Raw genomic sequence first — 14,387 nt, 5'->3', positions numbered from 1 at the left:
GAATGTTCCCGAAAGGGACGTCGGAAGGCTGACTTTGCATAAACGGCCACTTTTAGTCATTTTTGGATTTTTGACCGGTTGACTCACCCAACTTTAAAATCTTCGTTCCCGAAGTGCTGAAAAGCCGTGTGCGGAACCGGATCTTCCTTTTAATCTGTGGAAAATTAAAAAATAATCAATTTGTTGAGTCAAATAAATTTTATTTCTTAATCACCTTAATAAATGTGCAGGATGATCACGATGCAAAATGATCCTTTTTCAATAATGACTAAAATCTCTTTCAAGTTGCGGCTATGGTGGGATGATTTAGGTGGTGAAGGGCAAGAAGAGGTCAAGAAATATCTAAAAGGTCTTATGGGTTTATTGGAAATCCAGCCTCGGGGGGATATCATAAGAGCTTTGGTCACCTGCTGGGACCCGGCACACAATGTCTTCCACTTCTCCGATTTTGAACTCACTCCGACTTTTGAGGAAATAGCCGGGTACATCGGAAATGCTGAAGTTCCGTTGAGGCAAAAATACCTCGTTGCTCTAAGAGCTGTCACTGTGTATCGGTTTTTAGATTCATTAAAGATACCCAGGACGGTCCATAAACCAGATCTGACCGCATGCTTTTGTAATCCGCGCTTCATATACGACAGATACGGTCATGTCGGAGGATTCAACAACCCGGGTAACAAGTTATGCAGCAAAAGTAACCGTCAGAAATGGGACGAGCATAGACGAGTGGGTTTTATGATAACCTTTTTGGGCCTTTTGGTATTTCCAAGGAAAGACGGAAACATTGATCTGAAAATAGCCAAGGTCGTCAGTACCTTGCTCATTCAAGATGAAAGCACTCTTGCACCTATGATAGTATCTGATATCTTCCGAGCTCTCACAGCCTGCAAAGCCAGAGGGAACTTTTTCGAGGGGTGTAACTTGTTGCTACAAATATGGATGACTGAGCATCTCTGCCACTGTTCCCAGCTCTTGAGTTATGGTTCCTCGAAGAAAACTTGCATAGAAGAGTTCTACACAAGAATCAAGGGGGTAAGTCTACCCGAGGGAGTTACGGCGTAGACATCATTCTTTTAGACCCTCACCGCCAGCCAAATATAGTGGACACTAGGATGGTTGCCCGTTGACGAGGTCATCCATATGCCGGCAGGTAGGACCTACTTTCTATTGATGGGGCTCAAGAGCATTCAGCCTTACGCGCCATATCGGGTTTTGAGACAACTCGGGAGATGCCAAACAGTGCCACATGAGGAAGATCTTAGTGCTCAAGTAATTGAGATCAGCCCTGACGGACAGTTCCCTGAAGCAAGAGTTCGTCAGATCTGGAATGAATGCCAATATTTAAAAGTAGATACTTGCGTACAGGATCAGGCCAAAGTCGAAATGACGGCAGGATACCTTGCTTGGTACATGAGAGAACTTGAGAATGAAAGGCCGGCTAAAAGACCCCATCTCCAGGAATTCGTCAAGGCATCGCAAGAACTGTGGGATTGGTTGGCTAAAGAGCACGAGTACAGGGTTACAATAGCCAAGTTGGAGAAGCAAGTTATAGATTTGAAATTTGAGAAAGATTTTCATATCGCTGCAGATAAGAGAGAAAAGAGAAAACTAGCTCAGGAAAACGAGGTCCTCAAAGCTCAAATCCAGGAAATGAAAATAGCTACCAGAAACCCGAAGAGAAGCCGGGCTGATGAAAGGCTCATAAACGGTCTTAAGAAGAAAGTCCTCGAGTATCAAAAAGACCTGGAAAAATCTAAAGCTAGTCTAGCGAGAATCCAGGTGAAATGGATAAAGAAGGCAGAAGAGCGAGCTCGGTCTATGCAACAAATGAAGAGGGACTACGAAAGGAACGTCTCCATATTGAGATAAACAATATCCACTCTCAAAGAATGGATCTTCAGACAAGCCCGAGATGCCAGAGCAGATAGGAAGTGCTACTATGATCTAATGGCCCGAATGGAGAAACAGATGAATGAGTTTCAGGATCAACTCCTTTACAACGCGCAAATGCTGGGGACGCGGAATCAACAAATAGAGCGATTGCTTATTGAAAGGGACAAAATCAAGGGAAGAATCGACGATATCGGGCACTACATCACCATAAAGTGCCTAGCTTGTGAGGATATGTCCCGTACCACCTTCTTTGCTTCAATAATGATTTTTGTCCACCAGATCATGGAAGATTTGAAAGATCTGCAAAGGGGTCTTGCACCAAAGTCCGCGGCGAGGCCGAACGACGCCCCACGGTCGCCAAAATTCAAAACTCTGAAACATTCATAGTTTGAGTCTGTATTTTCCTTGTCTTCAGAGTCTGTTGTCCGTCGGAGTTTGTATTTCCCTTTTTGGCATAAAGTCTGTATCAAGTCTGTCAATTTCCTTTCAAAAATGTTTTGCCTTGTAATAAAACGTTTTGCTAGTAAAGGTTGGAAAATCCAAAAATGGTATCTTTATTTTTCGCACTTGTGGTAGAACTACGCACGGTCTGATTCATGCGGGGACATGATACGTAGGCAATCCACATAAGATTCGAACACCGCTAAAAGAAAAAGTGAATAAAAGAAAGGAAAAGAGAGAAAGAAAAAGAGAGAAAGAGAAAGCAAATAAAGGAAAGTTTCAGAAACACCTAAAGGGCACAAGTAAAATAAGCCGGGATGATGCATACGGAGCAAAGACATGTTAGAAATGGTTAAACTGCCTAGGAACATTGCATCCCCCAACGTGCAATTGCAATATGTGTTAAACTCTAACGCTAACAAGTTTGTTGATTTCCAGATATTTCGAAACAGTTAGCTCGTTAGAACGTTCTGGCAGATTACCATTACCATACAAAATCTAAAGGGCCCATTCCGAAAAGCATGTCTGGTTCGGACAAAAGTGTTGAGGAGGAAAAGATGGAGATGCAAATGATGAAGGAGGAAGTAGACAGGTTGAGACAAGAGATAGCTGAGATGCACCTAGCCTGGGCTAGGGGACAAACATCACTAATCCCTCCCCTACTCCTACCCTCTCACCGGCTCGGACTCCGGAACACCCTCCCACTGGTCCATCAACGAGCTTCCCCATTGCCCAATACTATCAGGGGGAAACTTCCTATAATCCCCAAGCTCCACCACCCAAACAAAACCCTCCTCCACCAACTGTTCCTATTTTCGTGGCACCTCCACCCGCCACATTGCAAAAATCATCCGATGAACCAGTGTTTCAGGTTCACGACAACCAATACTATCCTCCCGAACTCACCTTCAAAGCACCCAAGCCATACACTTACACCCCTCCCCTTCAGCTCCCGGCGGAAACTGAGAGGCCGGCTAAGAATCCGGAGCAGGACGAGGTGCTTCGCAAAGTGAAAAGCCTGGAGTAGTCCTTCAGGAATATGCATGGATTGGGCAGCCAAGTTAGTGTGGCCTACAAAGATCTGTGTCCCTTTCCCGATGTTCAATTGTCGGCAGGTTTTAAGATGCCAAAGTTTGATCTATATGAGGGACATGGTGATCCCATGGCACATCTACAAGGTTTCTGTAGTAAGATGAGAGGGGTAGGTGGAAAAGATGAGCTGCTGATAGCTTATTTTGGTCAAAGTTTAACGAGTCCGCACAGGAATAGTACACAAGACAGGATCCGAGCAGGTGGTATACCTGGGATAATCTAGCACAAGCATTCGCAGGTCACTTCCAGTACAACCTTGAGATCGTCCCTGACCATCTCACATTGCTGAAACTTGAGAAGAATCCGGGAGAGAGCTTTAGAGAATTTGGGTTCCGGTGGAGAGAACATGCAGCAAGAGTTGATCCTCCGATGAGAGAGGGGGAAATGGTAGACTACTTTCTGCAGACTCTAGAGCCAACTTAATTTGGTCACTTAGTAACGTCAGTTGGCAAATATTTCAATGAGGTGGTGAAAATGGGCGGTATGATTGAAGAAAGACTTAAGTCCAACAAAATTCTGAGCTATTTGGCAATCAAAGCAACAACTCAAGCCATTCAGAGCGGCACGGGAGGTGCGCTTGGGAAGAAGAAAAGAGAAGAGGTCGTAACAATAGAGGCAGGTAATTGGTCCAGATCGAGAGGTCCTTTCCCCCGCTACCAAGCCAGACCCCATTACCCAAATTACCTATACACTCCAAATTACCCTCCATAGCCCTACTACCCACCACAAGAACTACATTTCTCCGTCCATCAAGCCCAGACATATACCCAGCCTCCGGTTCGCCCACAGTGGCGTGCGCCAACTCCCCAAAATACCTATCCACCTCCACAGAATACATATCTACCTCCACAAAACACATATCCACCACCAAGGGCCTACAGGAATCCCGCAGGGCCAGGTTTCCGGGGGAATCAGGATTTCAGAAATGAAAGGGTGCAGAGACAAAGAACATTCACTGAGTTGGGAGAAACCTATACTGCTTTGTTCCACAAATTAAGGCCGTTAGGTTTGTTGAGTCCTGTTGAGCCCAGATTGCCGAATCCCCTTCCCCAAAATATGGACCACTCGGTAAGCTGTGAGTATTGTTCGGGGGCTCCCGTACATGATACCGAGAAGTGCTGGAAGTTGAAACATGTAGTGCAAGATCTTATTGACACCAACAAGATCGAGGTTCAGACACCGTAGGCACCCAACATCAATCAGAACCCGTTGCTAGCACACCACGAAACCCACATGATCGAGCTTGTGCACGAAAGAGGGGAGCTAAAGAAACCCTCACAGACGGTGATGATGATCCGTGCCAGACCAAAAGAAAAGTCGACAGGTGGAGAAGAGATGGTACAGTTGGAAAAGGTAGACGTCAAGACAGTAGTGGTGATGGGGAAGAGTTCGCCTGTTGTTGCAAAGAATCCAGAGCCGGTCAAGGTAACGGTGCGAGGGATATCAAGCAAGCCAGCATGCATAGGGCCAGTTGTCATTAGGCCAGTAATGCAGATGCCGATAACCAGCGAGAAAGCCGTGCCATGGAGCTACAGTAAAGCGATGGTAATGTACAAAGGGAAGGAGGTTGTGGAAGAAGTATGTGAGGCCCAGGTCTTAACTCGTTCGGGAAGGTGTTTTGCTCCCGTAGAGTTAAGAAGGTCCAACCCAGCGGTGGTAAAGAAGCCAGTGACGGAGGAAGAGGCTGAGGAGTTTTTGAAGAAAATGAAGGCACAAGACTACTCCATTATGGAGAAGTTAAGAAAGGCCCCAGCACAGATTTCGTTACTATCACTGCTGATCTATTCCAGCGATCATTGCCAGGCACTGATGAAAATCTTGAACGAAGCCCATGTTCCGGATAAAATCTCTGTAAATCACTTGGAGAGGATAGTGCACAAAATCTTCGAGGTAAACCGAGTGACGTTTTCTGATGATGAATTGCCAGCAGAGGGTACAAAACACAACAAAGCCCTATACTTGACCGTGAAATGCGAAGACTCGGTGGTCACCCGAGTATTGATTGATAATGGATCAAGCGCCAACATCTGTACTTTGACTACTCTGAACAAGCTGAAAGTTGATCATGACCGGATTCATAGGAACAGCGTCTGCGTCTGAGGTTGGTACCGACACGGTGAGTGATATCATACTGGGATTGACCATTGGTCCAGTGGAATTCACCATGGAATTCTAAGTGGTAGACGTGGCAGTATCATACAATCTTCTATTGGGGCGACCCTGGATCTATGCAGCCAAAGCAGTGCCTTCTACATTGCACCAGATGGTGAAATTTGAGTGGGACAGGCAGGAGATAGTGGTGCATGGGGATGACAGTACAGGCATTGTGAGTGATGTCATTGTGCCATTCATAGAAACTGATGACGACAAAGGTCCATGGGTATACCAGGTTTTCGATGCGGTTTCAGTGGATAAAATTTCTGAAGGCGAGGACCTTCCATTTCCCAGGATCGCAGCTGCGACCTTCATGGTAGCCTCGAAAATGCTAAACAACGGGTTTGTACCAGGAAAAGGTTTGGGGGTTGATCTGCAAGGTATCGTCCAGCCAGTTTCTTTGCCCAAGAACATGGACACTTTTGGGCTAGGATTCAAGCCTACGGTAGCATATGTAAGGCGGGCCCGAAAGTTAAAGAAGAAAGTTTGGGTTCTTCCCAAGCCAGTTCCACGTCTTTCCAGATCCTTTGTCAGAGCAGGTATCAGAAGGTTGTTAGTCCCCAAAATTCTTGAACCTCTGATTGGATCAGATGGAGATTTGAATCAGGGTTTTGAAAGGTTGTTCGCCGACATCAACGTGATAGAAGCTGGAGAAGGTTCCAGTAGGGCAGATATATAGTTTGTGGGGCCTAGGACCAATATCAACAATTGGACAGCTACTCCTCTTCCTACCTAGAGGGAGTCTTGGTAGTAGGCTCTGGATTTTTTTTCTTGTTTTCTGGATTATTCCAGAGTTGTAATCCAGTTTTGTTTTATTTTTGTATTCGACAAAAGCGATAAACTCTGTTATCCCGCATTTTAATAAAGTGAAAGTTTTCTCTCTTTATTTTGTTTTAATTCTGTTTTCTTCTTTTCTCTTTCTGAACAGTTCTCTTTATACTGGTTCTAATGACATGGCATGCACAACGAATCTTCAACCTAGTCTAAAAAATCAATCTGATTCCGAACTAATGGTACAAGAGGTCGATTATGATGATGAATCGGAATACGATGAGGATGAAGCCTTTGAAGAGATAAATAGAGAATTAAGCCAGTTCGAAGAGAAACCCAAGCCCAATTTGAATGACACTGAAGCTGTCAATTTAGGGGATGCAGATGTTATCAGGGAAACTAAAATAAGCATCCACATTGCACCGAATATCAGGGAAGAACTTATCAAAGCACTTATTGAGTTTAAAGACGTTTTTGCATGGTCGTATGACGACATGCCGGGGTTAAGCACGTATTTAGTGGTTCATAAATTGCCCATTAACCCGGCATGCCCTCCCATCAAGCAAAAATTGAGGAAGTTCAAAATAGACATAAGTGTGAAGATTAAAGATGAAGTAACCAAGCAGTTGCAAATAAAGGTTATTCGGGTCACTCGATATCCTGATTCGTTGGCTAATGTGGTGCTAGTGCCGAAGAAAGATGGGAAGATCAGGGTGTGTGTCGATTATCGCAATCTGAACAGGGCAAGCCCAAAGGATAACTTTCCATTACCCAACATCCATATCTTGATCGATAATTGTGCCGGACGTGAGATTGGGTCTTTTGTGGATTTCTATACTGGGTATCATCAGATTCTGATAGATGAAGAAGATGCGGAAAATACGGCTTTCATTACGCCATGTGGGACTTATTGCTACCGGGTAATGCCGTTTGGTTTGAAGAATGCTGGGGCAACGTACAAGAGAGAAATGACTACTGTGTTTCATGACATAATACACAAAGAGATTGAGGTATACGTGGACGATGTGATCATAAAATCCAAACATCATGAGGACCACGTAGTAGACCTAAGGAAGTTTTTCCAAAGACTTCGAAGGTACGATATTAAGCTCAACCCGGCCAAATGTGCATTTGGTGTTCCATCTGGAAAGCTACTGGGATTCATCGTCAGTCGGCGGGGCATTGAGTTGGACCCGTCAAAGATCAAATCCATCCAAGATTTGCCACCGCCGAAGAACAAGATAGAAGTAATGAGTCTGTTAGGAAGGTTGAATTATATCAGCAGGTTTATTTCTCAACTCACAGCAACTTGTGAACCCATTTTTCGACTACTGAAGAAAGATGCTGCGGTAGAATAGACGGCAGAATGTCAGGAAGCATTTGACCAAATCAAAGGATATTTATCAAATCCATCTGTGTTGGTTCCACCTGAGCCGGGAAGACCGTTAATTCTTTATTTAACGGTCCTGGAGAATTCGTTTGGCTGCGTACTGGGGCAACACGACATTATAAAAAGGAAGTAGCAAGCCATCTATTATCTCAGCAAGAAGTTTACAGGCTATGAGGTTAAGTACACTCAACTCGAGAAGACATGTTGCGCCCTAACTTGGGTGGCCCAGAAATTGAAGCACTATCTGTCATCATATACTACTTATCTCATTTCACGCTTGGATCCACTGAAGTATATTTTCCAGAAGCCTATGCCCACAGGGAGATTGGCGAAATGGCAGATATTACTCACAGAATTCGACATCGTCTATGTGACGAGGACGGCCATGAAGGCCCAAGCATTGGTTGATCACTTGGCTGAGAATCCTATTGATGAAGAATACGTGTCCCTTGAGGACGTATTTTCCTAATGAAGAAGTGATGCATATAGATGAGTTGGAAATGACCAAGGAACCAGGATGGAAGCTTTTTTTCGATGGAGACGCAAATGCGAAGGGAGTTGGAATAGGAGCGGTACTTATTTCTGAAACAGGACATCATTATCCTGTTACGGCTCAGCTGCGTTTCTATTGTACCAACAACATGGCTGAGTATGAGGCATGCATTTTGGGTCTACGGCTAGCTACAGACATGGATGTCCAGGACGTCTTGGTCTTGGGAGACTCGAACCTCTTGGTGCATCAGATTCAGGGTGAATGGGAAACAAGGGATTTGAAGCTCATACCATATCGACAATGTTTGCACGATCTGAGCAAGCGATTTCGATCAGTGGAGTTCAGACACATCCCAAGAGTTCATAATGAGGTTGTCGATGCTTTGGCCACCTTAGCATCGATGTTGCACCACCCAGACAAAATTCATGTTGACCCGTTGCATATTCAGGTTCGTGATCAGCATGCTTATTGCAACATGTTAGAGGAAGAACTGGATGGTGAACCATGGTTCTATGATGTCAAGGAATACCTCAGGATGGGGATATACCCGGAGCAGGCCACCGAAGATCAAAAGAGAGTCATTCGGCGACTAGCAAATGGATTTTTCCTCAGTGGAGGAGTGTTGTACAAAAGGACACCAGATTTGGGATTGCTGATATGTATAGATGCTAGTCAAGTCACGACAATTATGACAGAGGTACATACTGGAGTTTGTGGGCCACATATGAGCGGATACTTATTGGCAAAGAAGATTCTTCGAGCAGGGTACTATTGGCTCACTATGGAGCGTGATTGTATCAGTTTCGTGTGGAAATGCCATCAGTGTCAGATACACGGAGATCTGATTCATTCTCCGCCGACAAAATTGCATACAATGTCAGCACCATGGCCATTTGTTGCCTGGGGCATGGATGTCATTGGACCTATTGAGCCGGCAGCTACCAACGGTCATAGGTTCATTCTGGTGACCATCGATTATTTCACTAAGTGGGTTGAAGCTAAGACTTTCAAGTCGGTAACCAAGAAGGCAGTGGTAGATTTTGTTCATTCCCATATCGTCTGTAGATTTAGGATCCTAAAAGTGATCATCACAGACAATGGTGCTAATCTTAACAGCGGTTTGATGAAAGAGGTATGTCAACAATTCAAGATTACACACTGCAATTCCACCCCGTATCGTCCCAAGGCGAATGGAGCAATTGAGGCAGCCAACAAAAATATAAAGAAGATACTTCGGAAGATGGTAGAAGGTTCGAGGCAATGGCATGAAAAATTACCATTTTCATTGTTGGGTTATCGCAATACTGTCCGTACTTCGGTAGGGCCAACTCCTTATTTGTTGGTATACGGAACCGAAGCAGTAATACCGGCGGAAGTTGAAATCTCGTCCCTTCGGATTGTCGCTGAAGCTGAGATTGATGATGATGAGTGGGTCAAAACTCGTCTGGAGCAGTTGAACTTGATTGATGAAAAAATATTGGCAGCTGTGTGTTATGGCCAGTTATATCAAAGGAGAATGGCAAGAGCATACAACAAAAAGGTGCGTCCTCGGAAGTTTGAAGTGGGCCACCAAGTGCTGAAACGCATCCTACCACATCAGGCCGAGGCAAAGGGCAAGTTCACCCTGAATTGGCAAGGGCCATTCATTGTAACCAGAGTGTTGTCCATCGGTGCTTTATGTTTAACAGATATCGAAGGGAAATGCGTCGACATGGCTATCATTTCTGACGCAGTTAAGAGATATTATGTATGATTTCTTTCAATTGTAATTGTTGTTTGTTTGCACTTGGCATGGTATCGGAGAATGAAATGACGGAGGCAATTCTTTCTTCTATCCAAACACTTTAACCTTTGCTTCCTCTTTTGAGCCTTATTTATTCTTTCATACCCCTCTTTTGGAATCAGTAATGAAAATGAAAGAAAAGGAGAAGGGAAAAATAATGATAATAAAGACAAAATAAAAGTCATAAGAAAACAAAGGAATTGGGAACTACGTTTGACCTGATTCCTCAAAGAAGGATACGTAGGCGCCTCACGGCTCGGTCATAGTGTAACAAAAAATAAAAAATCCCCAAGCAAGAAAAACTGGGGCAGAAGTTGTGTTTATAATTTTGGGAAGGAAGTTGATTCCAAGAGTTGTAATGTTTTACCCATCAAAATTATTTTGAACCTTTTTGATACCCTTTTTCTTTTAGCCACACACAAAAACCCATATTGATATCCAAAAAAGACCTCCTGATCAGTATCCGAGAAGTGCCAAGTCATGCAAACGGAAGTCGGGAATAACACTCTGATCCCCAGCAGAGAAGAGGATCATAAGCTAGAAATGAATTGATAGCCGAAAGAATCCCCAACAGAGAGAGTCATATCGGTAACACTCCAATCCCCAGCTGAAAAAATAAAATAAAATGAGAGAGACTTATCGATGGAAACCTCCACAGGCACCATAAGGCGACGGAAGTTGAGAGAAATAAAATGAGAGAGTCTTATCGGTGAAAACCTCTACAGGCACCATAAGGCGACGTAAGTTAGGAGAAATAAAATGAGAGAGTCTTATCGGTGAAAACCTTCACAGGCACCATAAGGCGACGAGAGTTGAGAGAAATGAGAGAGTCTTATCAGTGAAAACCCCTCGAAGGGCGCTGTGAGGCGACAAGACAAGATTTGCAGAAAGGATCCGCATTTGGTAAAGAGTTGAGTGCCTGTTTATCCCCAGCAAGATGAGGCCGTCCAAAAGATTGATTGATATAAATAGACTGGGTTGATTAATCTGAAATGCACGACATGATCATTGGGATCGTGGAGGTGTTATATTTTGAAGAAGTAGTTGAAGTCAGGAGCCCGCCTGGAGAATGAAGGTGTTATATTTTGAAGAAGTAGTTGAAGTCAGGAGCCCGCCTGGAGAATGGAGGTGTTATATTTTGAAGAAGTAGTTGAAGTCAGGAGCCCGCCTGGAGAATGGAGGTGTTATATTTTGAAGAAGTTGTTGGAGTCAGGAGCCCGCCTGGAGAATGAACGTGTTATATTTTGAAGAAGTAGTTGGAATCAGGAGCCCGCCTGGAGAATGAAGGTGTTATATTTTAAGAAATAATTGTTGTTGAAGTCAGTAAAGTAGAGGAATACAACAAAAATCCCTAGCGGGAAACAATAAAAATCCCCAACGGGAAACAACAAAAATCCCCAGCAGAGGAAGGCAGTTCAAGATTCGAAGGAAAAATAATGCGAAGCTCACAAGAAGGAAATAAGCAGTTCGAGATCGGCAATCAAGGGAGAATACAAGTCAAATCAGAAGTAAAGAAATACCAGAGGAAACACAAGGCAACAAGGTAGCAACAGTCACATGACCAAGTATGAGAATAAATCTTTGTAATTCATAGATCATAGCTTAGTATAACTTCTTTATCTTTCATCAAGGTGTAATAAGGAGGTCAATAAGCGGTAACATCAGCAACAACAACAGTAACAGCAAAATAACAGCTCCATGGTAGTCCCAGCTACCAAAACTTCCCGAACAACATTGACCTGATTCCTTTTTAGCCAGGGATATGTAGGAAACCTTGGAAGCAGAGGTCCGGTCAAATCATTCAAAAATGCTTCGCACGGAGTAGCCGAACGAGCAAAAATCGCTCGTATCCGCTCACTTTATCTTTGCACGAAAACTCTTCGTGTTTTCGGACAAAGAGGGGCAGCTGTGAGCACGTGATTTTTGCCCTACAAAAATTACTCCCAAAAATTCAAGATAAAATAATTTTTCCTTCGTGTGCAGTTTTGAGGATTTGCGTGGCATTTTTGGATAATTATTCGCATTTTTGTTTGTCAATGTTTATTCTATTTTAATTAATGAAAAATCACAAAAATGATGTACTGGGCATTTTTATTTGATGTCCGATTGTGCGATTTTGTTTTCCCATTTGTTAGTCAATTATGTGTGATAATTAATTAGCATTTTTATAAGTTAATTTGATTCATAAATCAATGTAGTATTTTGGTTTTTAATTTGGAAAATTAGTTTAAGAAGAAAAAGAAACAAATAAAACAAGAAAAAGAAAAAAAATCGGATTGGGCCTAGACCCACCCCGTTTTGCCCGTTCAAACAGGGCCAACCGACCCTGGTCCAGTCCATCTCAAAGACACCCTAAACGATATCGTTTTGGGGAAGCCCTGATCAGGTCCGTTGATATAAATTGATCAACGGTCCAAAAACATTTCCCTTACCTGTTCCTAAACCCGCCTCAGTACTAAAACCAAACGACGCCGTTCCCACTAAGGGAATTGATCCAGGCCATCAATCTTCATTGATCCAACGGACCACATTAATCTCACCCTCAATATACCAAACTCCTAAACCCCTTACCCCCCTCATTTCCCGACCCCTCTTCTTCGTCTCCCAAACCACAGACCAAACGACCTATCGAAACCCTAGAGCCGCCACCCCATGCCTTTGCCTGAAACCTGGCGGCAATGACGCCGCCGGCCACCCAAATAACACCCCTAAACCTTCTAACCTCCCTCAACACGATTCCATACTTTATTAACCTCGATTCATGCCACATCTTCTCGAATCTTCAATCACAGAATCAACCTAAAACCTCACCTTCTCCGATGACCCTCAAATTAACATCCCTGAGCCTCCTAACCACCCTCAACCTGAATCCCCACTCCGTTGTCCTCGAATCATCCCCGGCTTTTTCGAATCTTCAATCAAAGCTCAGGACCCAAAACCCTAGTTCATCTAATGAACCCCAAACTCACACCAGCTATCCACCTGACCTCCCTCGTGCCTAAAACGCCCTTGGTTTGGCTCGAATCATGCTAGAACTAGTCGAGTTTCAAATCAATTGAAGAACCCTAGAGAGCTAAAACCTGGAACCTGTCCGAGTAAAGGGGAAATTTGAGGTTCTTAATCGACTTTAGTCGAGTGTTTTCAGTCGAGAACACTCGATTAAGGTCCGTTTGGACCTTAAAAGTTTGAGTCGAAGTCTAAAATGGGAACTGTCAGAACTCTGTAAAACCAATTTTGTCACCTTTTCTTTGTATTAGTTACTAAACAGAGTTAGACCGAAAGAGGTTCAAGGAAAAGTAAACAAAGGACAAGAAAGTGAATTTAAAAGTGAAGCATCCCTTTCGGGGAGGAAAGACGAACTTATCTTAGGTGCATGCAGACTTCAAATAGACATGACATACTCCTTGGACTAGACAACCGATCCACACAAATATCCTATCTTCTCATAAACCCATTGCGACCCGTGTTTCAAAACGGAGAAACCTTGCCAGGACTCTTTCAATACCAATGGTGGTGAGGGGTTTCTTCTTTTCGATCGATGATGCCCTTTGTGGGTTTTCACCAATCGATCTCTCTCATTTATCTTCTTACCGTCGCCTCATAGTGCTCGTTACGAGTTTTCACTAACAAGACTCTCTCATTTTTTATTTCTCTGTTCGGCATTGCCTTATGGTGCCCGTAGGTTTTCACCAATAAGACTCTCTCATTTTATTTCTCTCATCTTGATTGCATCAGATCCAAGCAACTGCGTTCTTTGATTTTGAAAAACCTTTCGCCGATTGATCGAAAGGACTTGAAACAGGTTTGGGTAAAAAGAACTTGGATCGAATTACAAATTTGGAACCGTTAGGGCTGGATCATCGCCGAATTATTATAACGTCTGCCCTAGTTTTACTTTTGGGAAAATTTGGATTTTTGTTTTGGTGTGACTGAACCCCAGGGAGAGGCTGCCTACGTATCCTTTCGGAATCAAGTCGAATGTAGTTCAGGTAACTTTGTTTTTGATTTTTCTTTTGTTTTTCTGTTTTGTTTTGTTTTCTCTTTTTTTAATGACACTTTCAGGTTCCAAAGAGGGTAATGAAAGAAAGGTAAACGGCTCAAAGGGTTAGCAAAGGATTGGAGTGTTTGGGGTAGCGAGAATGAAAGTCTTAGTCATCCCAATCGGATAATGTTATTGCTGCAGAAGGATTTGACATAGTACCTTTTGACCGCATCTGCATTTACAGCTGTTTTAGAGTCATTTCCTTCAATGTCTCCCAGATACAATGCCCCTTTTGGCTACAATTTTCTGATGATGTATGGGCCTTTCCAGTTAGGAGCAAATTTTCCTTTGGCTTCTTTAGAGCTACCCAGATTAACCGGCTCGGTTT

The sequence above is a fragment of the Nicotiana tabacum genome, chromosome 3, assembly GCF_000715075.1.
Source record: "Nicotiana tabacum cultivar K326 chromosome 3, ASM71507v2, whole genome shotgun sequence".
NCBI classification, from domain to species: Eukaryota; Viridiplantae; Streptophyta; class Magnoliopsida; order Solanales; family Solanaceae; genus Nicotiana; species Nicotiana tabacum.
Note: the sequence above shows the minus strand (reverse complement) of the source record.